The 14023-nt window shown below is 45.3% G+C and overlaps 1 pseudogene; it reads right to left on the bottom strand.

Annotated features, from left to right (window-relative positions):
- Nucleotides 1–1119: 1119 nt before the first annotated feature.
- LOC144694672 (large ribosomal subunit protein eL39-like) lies at nt 1120–1295 on the bottom strand (annotated as a pseudogene).
- Nucleotides 1296–14023: the final 12728 nt, after the last annotated feature.

Here is a 14023-nt window from a genome sequence, read left to right as displayed (position 1 = left end):
ACAATTTAGAGGAAAGCTCACCGGTCGCCACAATGAAGTAACATCAGATTAGGGGTCAGGTTTTGCTAGGACAGACCTCGGGGGCCTGGTACATGCAGGCAGCTTCAAAGTTGTCTGCAAAACATTGAAAAATGCCCATAATTTATCCTTAGCATTCCTCTTCATCCTGTGCAAGGCTATGCTCAGTCAGAGCTTGCACAGGTCACAGATGCAATGCCAAATCTTGCACCAGGATCCCAGCATTACTAAGCCCAAAAGACAACCATTTCATCCAGCATTCAAAGGATGCAAATAACAGCTAGTACATCAGAGATGTTGTTTCTTACAGCTGCACCTAATTACAGTCCATATTGTAATTATGGACCACTATCTGCTACGTGATCTGTTGAGCAAGAAATGAGGTGGGGTGCAGAAGAAGTTGAGGACAAAGTAGAGTACATTTCCCAGCAATTTTCCAGACTTGCTTGCCCCAGGGCCATCAAAAATTAAGCAAGTGGCAAGCCAAAGATCCAGGCCAATATCTTCAAAGGCATGAACTTTCATACTATTGAGCCCAAGAGACTACACCTCAAATGGTCTTAATTCCAAAAAATCGTGGAAAGGCTACAGGACAGAAGGAGACCATTCGGCCCACTGTGTCCATGCTGGCTCTCTGAAAGAGCAATTCAGCTGGTCCTCCGCCCTGTCCTTTCCCCAAAGCCCTGCAAATTTCCTTTCTTTAGGTGCTTATGCAATTTCCTTTTAAAAGCCACAATTGAATCTGCTTTCACCACAATCTAAGGCAATGAATTCCAGTTCCTAACTGCTCGCTGCACAAATAGTTTTTCCTCATGTGGCCTTTGGTGCTTTTGCCAATCACCATAAATTGGACTCCTCTGGTGCTCAACCTTTCCACCAATGGGAACAGTTTATCTACTCTGTGCAGACCCATCATGGTTTTTTTAAAGATTTATATCAGTTTAATTTTCCACAATAGAAAACATGAAACAGAAAAATTACATTTTTCTCCAGTCAGCTTTTGCCCAGATCTGCACTTCCATTACCCTTCTCTGCAGGGGGGGACGGGGAGATCGGGAGAGACGGCTGTTGCTGGTAATGTGCCAGTGGTGGTGAATCCCTTTACAGGCTCAGCTTGGTCCTTCTCCAGCGTCTCCTCTTGGAATTGTACCTGATCTTGTAGCCAATTTTCATGCGGATCCACTGTGGAATTGGTCAGTTTTGCTTCATCTTCTTCGCAAGGAATCGCTTGATCCTGAAGGTTTTGTGGGATGGCATGGCCGAACCTCCACTCCAGCTGCCTCAGTGGTGAATTAAACACCTTTATAAATCTCCTCTCAATTTATTCTCCTCCAAGGAGAACAACCAGCTTTTCCAAACTTTGCATGTAAGGTTTTAAATAAACCAGACTAGCTTGAATTCAAAGCAGAGGTGAAATGTTTCACCTAGTCAGGAGAAGTTAAGAAGCAGTGTGTTTATTTTTCCCAAAGATTACTGGTAAACTTGGTACGATGAGAGATTTTTATTATTAGAGAGGTAAAGTCCAAAGACATAGTGAAACAATGGGAATTTGCATTCAAAGGAGAAAATATGGTTAAAGGAGAGAAGGCTGTATGCAAGGGAAGGCATTCTAAGATCAAAAACAAGTGTGAAAAACCTCCAGCATCTAAGCCTCAAGCTGCTGTCTACAAAGAGCTGAAGTTAAGAAAACTCACTTTGAATTGCATTGCTCAGGGTATCGTTTTTCTTTGCCTGAGTCTTTTAAAATCTATGTGTCTTACTGTTGCATCGGCTGTCCTTGTCATTCTAGGTGGTAGAGATCGCGGGTATGGAAGATGCTGTCGATGGAGAGTTGCTACAATGCACCTTGTAGATGGTACATGCTGCTGCCACTGTGCGTCAGGGGTGGAGGGAGTGAATGTTGAAGGTGATTGATGGGATGCCAATCAAGCGGGCTGCTTTGTCCTGGATGGTGTCAAGCTTTTTGAGTGTTATTGGAGCTGCACTCATCCAGGCAAGCGGAGGATATTCCATCACACTTCTGACTTTATACCTCGTAGATGGTGAACAGGCTTTGGGGAGTCAGTGGGTGAGCTACTCTCCGCAGAATTCCCAGCCTCTGACTTGCTCTTGTAGCCGCAATATTTATATGGCTGGTCCAGTTCAGTTTCTGGTCAATGGTAAGCCCCAGGATGCTGATCGTGGGGGATTCAGTGATGGTAATGCCAATCAATATCAAGAAGAGCTGGTTGGATTCTCTCTTGCTGGAGATGGTCATTGCATGGCACGAATATATTTTGCCACTTATCAGCCCAAGCCTGAATGTTGTCCAGGTCTTACTGCACTTGGATACTGACTGCTTCAGTATCTGAGGAGTCTGCAGTCCCTCATCCCTGGAACCATTTTTGTAGATCTATTCTGCATCCTCTCTAAAGCCTTCACATCCTTCCTAAAGTGCAGTGCCCAGAACTGGACACAATAGGCAGGATTTAATGGTTGCAGTGGTTGGTTTGTCCACAGGCTGGAGACCTGGTGGAAACCCTGCCGTGGCCATTTTTGGATTAAGACCCAATTAGGCAACCCATCAGTTACCATGGCGGTTCCCAGCACTAATGGGGTTGACTACCCACTGAACTTACTGGTGCAAGACATATATCCCAATCCAAAGAGCTGCTGGCCATTTAAAGGCCAGCAATGGGGCCTCGTAGAAGGTTCGTCGCTGGACCAAGGTCTGCAGGGTGGGATTGCCAAGGCCAGTCAGGGAGACCCCAGTGAGTTGGGGGAAGGGGTCATTGTCAAGAGCAGTGTGGTGACTTCCCAAAGGTCCCTCCACTTCTGCTGGCAGATTCCTCCATTGGGCTCAGGATGGTCTCCTACCCCATTATGTAGCTCCCGCTTGTGCCTCTCAGCCCACCTACAGGAGGAGCATTAAATTCTGCCCAATGTTCGAGCTGAGACTGAACCAGTTTTGAGATAAAAATTCATCATAATGCCCTTACTTTTATGATCCATGCCTCTACTTATAATGCTCAGGATCTTATGTATCATTTTAACCACTTTCTCAACCTGTTCTGCCACCTTCAAAGTTACCCTGTTCCTGCAGCCCCTTCAGAATTGTACCCTTTATTTTATATTGCCTTACCTCGTTCTTCCAACCAAAATGGATCACTTTTACCCAATAACTCTGCAGGCTAGCTTTTAGGCCTTTCAATATAAAATCCTGAATTCCAGAAATGCACACAAAAGCAAAGCATCCTTTCAAGCGACAGTAATTTACAAACAAACTGAAGGTCTTGTGTAACTAAAAAAAACACATGAAGCATTTCCCACTGAGCTAAGTTACAAGTCACATGCTTGCATTTACCATTGTTTTTAGGAATGGATTGCTGGTGGACGAACACAGGGTTTCGGTGGGTTAGATAGCTGGATCTTGTGCAACATATGAGGAGATTCTCCACTCCTTTCCTCATGGAAAGTGCCATGGTGAGATTTTTTAAAATGTGGCGGAGGAGAAAATGGGCTGCCGATTCACTATTATCCATTTTGCATTATTGTCCACCATAATGCTATTCTCAGATACATACCTGCATCTACATAGCTCCAGTGCCATAACAATGTGCTTGTAATTTAACGCAAAGGTCTGGGCCAATGCTAACAGATGTTTTGATGTTGACCTAAGTTCAAATGCTTGCAATTAACTATAAATGTAAAGAGCGTCTTTCTCTAGCATTGTTAGGGTAACTAATGTAACAAGCTGACATTTTTTTATGATGCTGACCTGGAGCCGGTAACTCTGTCAATGCAGCCATTCTCTACTCACCTTCACTACAAATAGCCTGTTGTTACTGTAGGGATACGTACTACTGGCTGAAGCATTTGAACCATATTAATTATTCAGATATAGATATAATCTGCTGAGCATTCATAAAGCAGCTCAAGGCCAATTTGAAGTGCGAATAGCTCACTTACTTAGATACCAGAAAATACTGGAGTTTAAGAAAATAAATGTTGCAATTCATATGGCTGCAATGAAAGTTTAGAATTGTAAGGAAGATTAGAAAGTAATTTCAACTCAAAGATAGTGGGTACAGCTCAAAAACCTAATTCAGCAAAAAAAATTGCCTTAAATAGCTGCATTAATTCATAGAGCATTTGTAAATGGTTGTATGCATGAGTGGCTTTTAGCTCTTAAGTTCTAGAAATGTGCAAAGTGTAAGATTGGAACAATATTAACCCAACATATCTGCCAGGAAATGAGCAAGACTGGGTGGAATGCTGGGTTTACACCTAGCCTGGTTTAGCTCTCTATTGAAGTCAACAATGGATATCAGGCAGGCCAAGTTCCACCCAATCCTGGTTTCTTACCAGGTGGATTAACTTAAACTGTCCTCTGTCAGGTTTAATTTTCATCTTTTCAGTCAATAGAAAAGTCTCTTTTCCCAGGCCTGTGCCTGCTGTGTCAGCCGTGGCTCAGTTTGTAGCATTCACAGAATCACAGTGCAGAAGAGGCCCTCCGGCCCATCAAGTCTGCACCGACACGTGAGAAACATCTGACCTATTTACCTAATCCCATTTACCAGCGCTTGGCCCATAGCCTTGAATGTTATGACGTGCCAAGTGCTCATCCAGGTACTTTTTAAAGGATGTGAGGCAATCCGCCTCCACCACCCACCCAGGCAGTGCATTCCAGACCGTCACCACCCTCTGGGTAAAAAAGTTTTTCCTCACATCCCCCCTAAACCTCCTGCCTCTCATCTTGAACTTATATCCTCTTGTGACTGACCGTTCAACTAAGGGGAACAGCTGCTTCCTATCCACCCTGTCCATGCCCCTCATAATCTTGTACACCTCGATCGGGTCACCCCTCAGTCTTCTCTGCTCCAACGAAAACAACCCAAGTCTATCCAACCTCTCTTCATAACTTAAATGTTTCATCCCAGGCAACATCCTGGTGAATCTCCTCTGCACCACCTCCAGTGCAATCACATCCTTCCTATAATGTGGAAACCAGAACTGCACACAGTACTCCAGCTGTGGCCTCACCAAGGTTCCATACAACTCCAACATGACCTCCCTACTTTTGTAATCTATGCCTCGATTGATAAAGGCAAGTGTCCCATATGCCTTTTTCATGACCCCACTAACATGCCTCTCTGCCTTCAGAGATCTATGGACACACACGCCAAGGTCCCTTTGTTCCTCAGAACTTCCTAGTGTCATGCCGTTCATTGAATACTTCCTTGTCAAATTACTCCTTCCAAAGTGCATCACCTCACACTTTTCAGGGATAAATTCCAACCGCCACTTATCTGTCCATTTGACCATCCCGTCTATATCTTCCTGTAGCCCAAGACATTCAACCTCACTGTTAACCACCCGGCCAATCTTTGTGTCATCCGCAAACTTACTAATCCTACCCCCCACACAGTCATCTATGTCGTTTATATAAATGACGAATAATAGGGGACCCAGCACAAATCCCTGTGGTACGCCACTGGACACTGGCTTCCAGTCACTAAAGCATCCTTGTGTCATTGCCCTCTGTCTCCTACAACTAAGCTAATTTTGAATCCACCTTATCAACTTACCCTGTATCCCATGTGCCTTTGCCTTCTTCATAAGTCTCCCACGTGGGACCTTGTCAAAGGCTTTGCTGAAATCCATATAAACTACATCAACTACACTACCCTCATCTACCCTGGTCACCTCCTCAAAAAATTCAATCAAATTTGTTGATCTCCCTCTGACAAAGCCATGCTGACTATCCCTGATCAAACCTTGCCTCTCCAAGTGGAGATAGATACTCTCCTTCAGAACTTTCTCCAATAGTTTCCCTACCACTGCCGTGAGACTCACTGGCCTGTAGTTCCCTGGCTTATCTCTACAACCCTTCTTAAATAGCGGAACCACATTAGCTGTCCTCCAGTCCTCTGACACCTCCCCCGTGGCCAGAGAGGAATTAAAAATTTGGGTCAGAGCCCCTGCAATCTCCTCCCTTGCCTCCCTCAGCAGTCTGGGACACAAATCATCTGGACCTGGAGATTTGTCCACTTTTAAGCCTGCCAACACCTCCAATACCTTGTCACTCCCTATATCAATTTGCTTAAGAACCTCGCAGTCTCTCTCCCCAAGTTCGATACCTTCATCCTCATTCTCTTGGGTGAAGACGGATGTGAAATATTCATTCAACATTCTAGCGATGTCCTCTGGCTCCACCCATAGATTGTCCCCTTGGTCCCTTACAGGTCCTGCCCTTTCTCTGGTTATCCTCTTCCCATTGATATACTTATAGAATATCTTGGGATTTTCCCTACTTTTACGAGCCAGAGCTTTCTCGTATCCCCTCTTTGCTCTCCTAATTGCTTTCTTAAGCTCCACTCTTCACTTTCTGTACTCCACTAATGCCTCTGCTGATTTGCTTCCCTTGTACCTGCATTCTTGCCCAAGTCATAAGGTTCTGGGTTCAAGTCCTACTCCAGGGCTTGAGCACAAAAATCAAGGCTCCAGTGCACTACTGAGGAAATGTTGCACTGTCAGAAGGTGCCTCTTTCAAATGAGATGTTTAAACCAAGGTCCCATATGCCTGCACAGGTGTTTATAAAAGATCCTGTGAGACTACCCAAAGAAATGCAAAGGAGTTAGCCCTGATGTCTTGGCCCACTTTTATCCCGCAATCAACGTAATAAAATAACAGATTGTCAGATTGACTGAGAGCGCACAAAGAAATAAGGAGATACGACAGAGACATGGCTATATGAGGACATGGATTGACGTCTGAATATTGAAGGCTACAATACATTTAGGAAGGACAGGAAATAAGGAAAAGGTGGAGAGGTGGTTCTGTTAGTTAATGATGGTATTAACAAAATAGAGAGGGATGACCTAAGTTCAGGAAACCGGGATGTGGAAACGGTTTAGGTAGAGGTGAGAAATGATAAAGGCAAGAAGTCACTTATGGAAGTCGTGTACAGGTCCCCTAACTTTTTTTTATCCATTCACAGGGACGTGGGCTTCACTGGCTGGGCCAGCATTTATTGCCCATCCTTAGTAGCCCTTGAGAAGGTGGTGGTGAGCTGCCTTCTTGAACCGCTGTAGCCCATGTGGTGTAGGTACACCCACAGTGCTGTTAGGAAGGGAGATCCAGGATTTTGACCCAGCGACAGTGAAGGAACGGTGTTATATTTCCAAGTCAGGATGGTGAGTGACTTGGAGGGGAACTTGGAGGTGGTGTTCCCATCTAACTGCTGCCCTTGTCCTTCTAGGTGGTAGTGGTTGTGGGTTTGGAAGGTGCTGTCTAAGGAGCCTTGGTGAATTCCTGCAGTGCATCTTGTAGATGGTACACACTGCTGCTACTGTGCATCGATGGCGGAGGGAGTGAATGTTTGTGGATGTGGTGCCAATCAAGCGGCTACTTTGACCTAAATGGTATCAAGCTTCTTGAGTGTTGTGGGAGTTGCACTCATCCAGGCAAGTGGGGAGTCACACTCCTGACTTGTGCCTTGTAGATGGTGGGCAGGCTTTGGGGAGTCAGGAGGTGAGTTACTCATTGCAGGATCCCTACCCTCTGACCTGCCCTTGTAGCAGCAGTATTTATATGGCTAGTCCAGTTCCGTTTCTGGTCAAAGGTAACCCCCAGGATGTTTATAGTGGAGGATTCAGTGATGGTCATGCCATTGAACATCAAGGGGCGATGGTTGGATTCTCTCTTGTTGGAGATGGTCATTGCTTGACACTTGTGTGGCACGAATTTTACTTGCCACTTGTCGGCCCAAGCCTGGATATTGTCCAAGTCTTGCTGCATTTGTACATGGACTGCTTCAGTATGCTGAACATTGTGCAATCATCAGCGAACATCCCTACTTCTGACCTTATGATGGAAGGAAAGTCATTGATGAAGCAGCTGAAGATGGTTGGGCCGAGGACACTGCCTGCAGTGATGTCCTGGAGCTGAGATGACTGACCTGCAACAACCACAACCATCTTCCTTTATGCTATGTTTGACTCCAACAAACAGAGTTTCCCCCCTGATTCCCATTGACTCCAGTTTTGCTCGGGCTCCTTGATGCCACACTCAGTCCAATGCTGCCTTGATGTCAAGGGCAGTCACTCTCAACTCACCTCAGGAGTTAAGCTCTTTTGTCCATGTTTGAACCAAGGCTGTAATGAGATCCGGCGCTGAGTGGCCGTGGTGGAACCCAAACTGGGCATCAGTGTGCAGGTTATTGCTAAGTAAGTGCCGCTTGATTGCACTGTTGGTGACCCCTTCCATTACTTTACTGATGATCGGGAGTAGACTGACAGAGCGGTAATTGGCCGGGTTGGATCTGTCCTACTTTTTGTGTATAGGGCATACCTGGGCATTTTCCACATAGCCGGGTAGATGCCACTGTTGTAGCTGTACTGGAACAGCTTGACTAGCTTGGAACAACACGGCGAGTTCTGGAGCACAAGTCTTCAGTACTATTGCCGGAGTATTGTCAGGGCCAATAGTCTTTGCAGTATCCAGTACCTTCAGCCGTTTCTTGATATCAAGTGGAGTGAATCGAATTGGCTGAAGACTGGCATCTGTGATGCTGGGGACCTCCGGAGGAGGCCGAGATGGATCATCCACTCAGCACTTCTGGCTGAAGATTGTTGCAAATGCCTCAGCCTTATCTTTTGCACTCCTGTGCTGGACTCCTCCATCATTGATGATGGGGATATTTGTGCAGCCACCTCCTCCAGTGAGTTGTTTAATTGCCCACCACCATTCACGACTGGGTGTTGCAGGACTGCAGAGCTTAGATCTGATCCGTTGGTTGTGGGATTGCTTAGCTCTGTCTATCACTTGCTGCTTATGCTGTTTGGAACGCAAGTAGTCCTGTGTTATAGCTTCAACAGGTTGACACCTCATTTTTAGGTATGCTTGGTGCTGTTCTTGGCATGCCCTCCTGCATTCTTCATTGAACCAGGGCTGATCCCCTGGCTTGATGGTGATGGTAGAGTGGGGGATATGCCGGGCCATGAGATTACACATGGTGTTCGAGTACAATTCCGCTGCTGCTGATGGCCCACAGCGCCTCATGGGTGCCCAGTCTTGAGTTGCTAGATCTGTTTGAAATCTATCCCATTTAGAATGGTGGTAGTGCCACACAACACGATGGAGGGTATCCTCAATGTGAAGGCGGGACTTCATCTCCGCAATGACTGTGCAGTGGTCACTCCTACTGATACTGTCATGGACAGATGCATCTATGGCAGGCAGGTTGGTGAGTATGTTTTTCCCTCTTGTTGGTTCCCTCACCATCTGCAGATTCAGTCTAGCAGCAATGTCATTTAAGACTCGGCCAACTGTGGTGCTGCCAAGCCACTCTTGGTGATGGACATTGAAGTCCCCCACCCAGAGTACATTCTGCGCCCTTGCCACCCTCAGTGCTTCCTCCAAGTGGTGTTCAACATGGACGAGCACTGATTCATCAGCTGAGGGAGGGCGGTACATGGTAATCAGCAGGAGGTTTCCTTGCCCATGTTTGCCTTGATGCCATGAGACTTCCAGAGTCTATGTGGAAGACTCCAGGGCAACTCCCTCCCGACTGTATACTACTGTGCCTGCCGGTGTGACAGGACATACCCAGGGATGGTGATGGTGGTGTCTGTGACATTATCCGTAAGTTATGATTCCGTGAGGATGACAATGTCAGGTTGTTGCTTGACTAGTCTCTCAATTTTGGCATAAGCCCAGGTGTTAGTGAGGGGGACTTTGCAGAGTCAACAGGGCTGCGATTGATGTTGACACTTCTCAGGCCTAGGTTGATGGGTGGTCCGTCCAGTTTCATTGCTTTTTTGTGACGGTTTGTTACAACTGAGTGCCTTTCAGAGTCAACCACATTGCTGTGGGTCTGGACATGTAGTCCAGACCAGGTAAGGCAGATTTCCTTCCCTAAAGGACATAGAGAACCAGATGGGTTTTTACAACAATCCACAATGGTTTCATGGTCATTAGATTTTTATTGAATTCAAATTTCACCGTGACAGGATTCAAACCTGGGTCCCCAGAGCATTACCCTGGGTCTCTGGATTACTAGTCCAGCGACAATACCATTACACCATCACCTCCCACATGGTAGGGTGGGGCATAAAGGAAGAAATAATTGGAGCTTGTCAGAAAGGCACGGCAATAATCATGGGAGATTTTAATTTATATGTAGACTGGAAAAGTCAGATTGGCAAAGATAGTCTAGCTAAAGAGTACATTGAATGTTTTCAGGATGGTTTCTTAGAACAGCCTGTTCTGGAGCCAACCACAGGGCAGGCTATACTAGACCTGGTATTGCGCAACAAGATGGGATTAATAAATGATCTCATAGTGAAGGTGCCCCTAGATAGCAGCGACCATAATATGATTGAATTTTACATTCAGTTTGTGGGAGAGGAGAGTGGATCCGAGACCAATTTTTTAAAACTTAAATAAGGGCAATTATGAGTGCATGAGCGCCAAGCTGGCTAAAGTGAATTGGCAAATTAGGTTAAGGGATAGGTCAATAGAGTTGCAGCGGCAAACATTTAAGTGCCATGAAATATTTTTGAAGAGCAGGCGAGGCCTCAGTTTAACAATTCATCTGAAAGACAGCACCTCTGACACAGCAGCATTTCTTCAGTACTGCACTGAAGTGCCAGCCAGGCGTTTAGTGCTCAAGTCCCTGCAGTGGGACCTAAAGCCAAAACCTTCTGACTCAGAGGTAAGAGTGCTAAAAACCGAGCCATGGCTGACAGCCAGTCTAGACGCTTCTGGACAGTTTAGTAGCGTGAGAGAATAGAAGCTCCCCACATTCCAAAAAAATGAAGATGTTTGTCGTATGAAAAGCAGAACATCATACATTTTTGTTACTCTGTGCTGTTTTAACAGTCTTGTGCTTAAAAGGTGTTGCTAAGCATAAATGTTATGATTATATCGAGAGCTCAGTACATACACGGACAGAGGATGCTGATTATGAATCCATCATTTTGAGGGAACCAAATGGATAATCAGTACATGGCAAATGGTAAATCTTTCGAAGGTGTCCTTTTACACGTGCTGATTATTTTTCTAGTTAGCAAATTCCTAAACATATTTCTGTCGTTATACACTTTACTGTGCTCTAACTTCCCTCATCCTTCAATACAATTTTAACTCTACAGTCAGATCAATTAAATACTGGAGTGCCATGGGCAGTAAAGATGGCACTGCAGAACTGCTGTATTGAACATGTAGCCTCTGTGCTAAGGGCAAAGCTCCTTAAATGTTTCAACCTAGTCAGCAAAGCTTATTCTAACTGTTCAATTTGTAGCTAAAGCTTAAAGAAAACAATTGTTCACAATGTTATGGTAAGTTTACTATTAATAGAACAAAGACGTTACATGAATATTTTAGCTTTCCCCTTCTACCTGAAGTCCTCCTAACCAGGCCATCTATTCTATTCTTTTATTTTCTATTCTTTTAAGTCGCTGAATAAAAAAAAAACTAAATCAATATTCAACTTATGTGAACAGCCAATATCTGAGCTGCTAAGTCACAGTTTACATACGAGAGCACAAAAAGCCAAAGGCTGCCTTCTTCATTATGGAACCCGCTTATCAGTTAAGTGATGCTGACTGGGAATTTTCAATATACAAATAGTGCTTTCATTCAGTTGCTTGACTCAGCATTCTGCTGCCCAGAAAAGTGGATCTAAAGCTTATATCTTTTTTGATTGATCCGAAGTGCCTAATTCAGCTTGGAGATATCAAGTTTTTAAGTGAAGAATAGGAAGCCAATCAATTTCATTAATGATGCAACGTTGAATTCCCTGTCCAAGAATATCTGACAAGGTTACACTGTACATACTTATATCAAAGCTGTGCTACTGAGCTTCAACCCATTTTATGAAATTACTTATTCACTAGTGGGCTGAAGTTATATTTTGCATCTGTACATAATTAATCAATGAAGGTGAACGAGGCCACATAATTCACCCTTCCACAGAAACCTTCAATCCCCCAGCACAACACCTAATTTTGTTATGGATAGGAACGGCCTAGTTTGGACAGTGCAGAGATCTCAGAAGGTTTTAGACTGGAGGAGATTACTTAGATAGGGAGGGCAAGGCAACTGGGGGTGGCCGGGGGGCCGGGGGGTGGGGGGGGGGGGTGGGGGGGGTTGGTGGGGGTGGAGTGCGGTATTTAAAAACTGCCCAGGCAATAAAGTTGCAAATTCCATCCCCCCGCCACCCCGACCCTGCCAATGTGTTAAAATTATCACTCTGAAGTCTCTTTCATTCCACTCCCTTATGACTTGAACACAATTCACTAAATCTATTTCCATTCCTTCATACAATGGGCAGAATTGAATGGCCCTCCAGTGGTGAGTTTGGAGGCAGGGAGGGCATTTGATTGGGTGGGACCCCACCATCTTCCCACCTCCACACGATTAAGTCCTGGGCAGGAAAGCACGTGGATGGCCTTCCTGCCCAGGCGTTAATTGAGCCCCTTAAGTGGGAAATTGTAGGGAAGATGTAGCGTAGTGGTAATGTCACTGGAATAGTATACCAGCATTGCAGGTTAATGCTCTGGGGTCAAATCCCACCATGGCAGCTGGAAGAGTTTAAATTCAATTAATAAAATCTGGAATTGAAAGCTAGTCTCAGTAATGGTAACCATTAAACTATCGTTGATTGTCATAAAAACCCATCTGGTTCACTCATGCCCTTAAGTCATCCTTCCAAGGTCTGGACTATACGGGACTACTGATCCATAATAAATGTGGTTGATTCTTAACTCCCCTCGGAAATGGCCTAACAAGCCACTCAGTTCAAGGGCAGTTAGGGATGGGCAACAAAGCAATGCCCACATCACATGAAAGCACGTTTAAAAAAAAATTCTTAATGCCCACAAGGGCCTCATCCCTCTGCTGCTGTATTAACCCAGCAGCAGGTGGGGGATCAGCATGCAGAGAGCCCAAAAAGTAAACCAAGTAGAGTGTGTTTGCAAGCTTCCAGGGGGGACAACGGGGAGGGGTCCCTGATCGGGGAACACGGCACCGGGAAGGGGGACCCGCTGAAATCCATGCCCCCACCCTTGCCTTCAAACCCACTTGCTCTCCCACGACCTCCATCCTGCCTTCATTCACCTTTGGCTTGGGGTCCCTGGTTGATTTTGGGCCTCTGGTGGTGGCATTACATTCAGCTGCCACCGCTACCAGTGGTGCTGACAGCAATGGAAAGCTCCCGGCTTCTGATTAGTTGGGAGCTCTCAGTTGGTAGGATTTCCATCCCTGTGGTCCTTAATCCACGGGAAGGCCCGATGCTGGCTACTGAAATGCAGCATGGGTACTGAATACCAGTGGACCTTCAGCAATGGAGGGGACACAGGGCTCCACTGGTCCTTCAGCTGACAAGCAAGACTCCAGTCACAAACATTACCTTAATTGTTACCATCTCTAGTGGCCCCATCACCACACACACAAACGCACGCATACAGCGCATATTTGATCTAGACCACCAATTAGAGCATTTGCAAACCACATGCCAACATTTGGAATCATTTGGAAACTCAACACTGAACTGTTTCCCAACCAGATTGGCATTATCCGATTAAAAAGCTGCAAGATATTTAATACTTATCACTCACCAAACACTGGCAAGACTGTCAGAAAGAACAGATACATACCATCACTACATCATCAGGGCCCACTTCTACATACCACACAAATGTCAGGGATACAGGCTACCTCCCGCTCTCCTCAACACTTCAACATTGACTACAGTTCAAAAACTGCAAACAAGATAGAGTCTTTCCTTAATGCCATGGTTTCACTCACAACTGCCAGGTGACTGCCCTCCAGCAACATCTGAACCCAATAATAACCTAATTGTTGATATCTATGACTGAGGCAACAGATGTGCCTGTCTTGCAGACATCCAGCTAGATAAGGTCCCCAGACTCTAATCAACAGTCATTTTTTTTTTGTCTGAATTAAAGTTTTGGCTTTCTGGTACAATTATGAGGCGCATAAGATTATGATGTTTTGGAC

The sequence above is a fragment of the Cetorhinus maximus genome, chromosome 20, assembly GCF_964194155.1.
Source record: "Cetorhinus maximus chromosome 20, sCetMax3.hap1.1, whole genome shotgun sequence".
Taxonomy (NCBI): Eukaryota; Metazoa; Chordata; class Chondrichthyes; order Lamniformes; family Cetorhinidae; genus Cetorhinus; species Cetorhinus maximus.
Note: the sequence above shows the minus strand (reverse complement) of the source record. Positions and strands in the feature narration are given on the sequence as shown.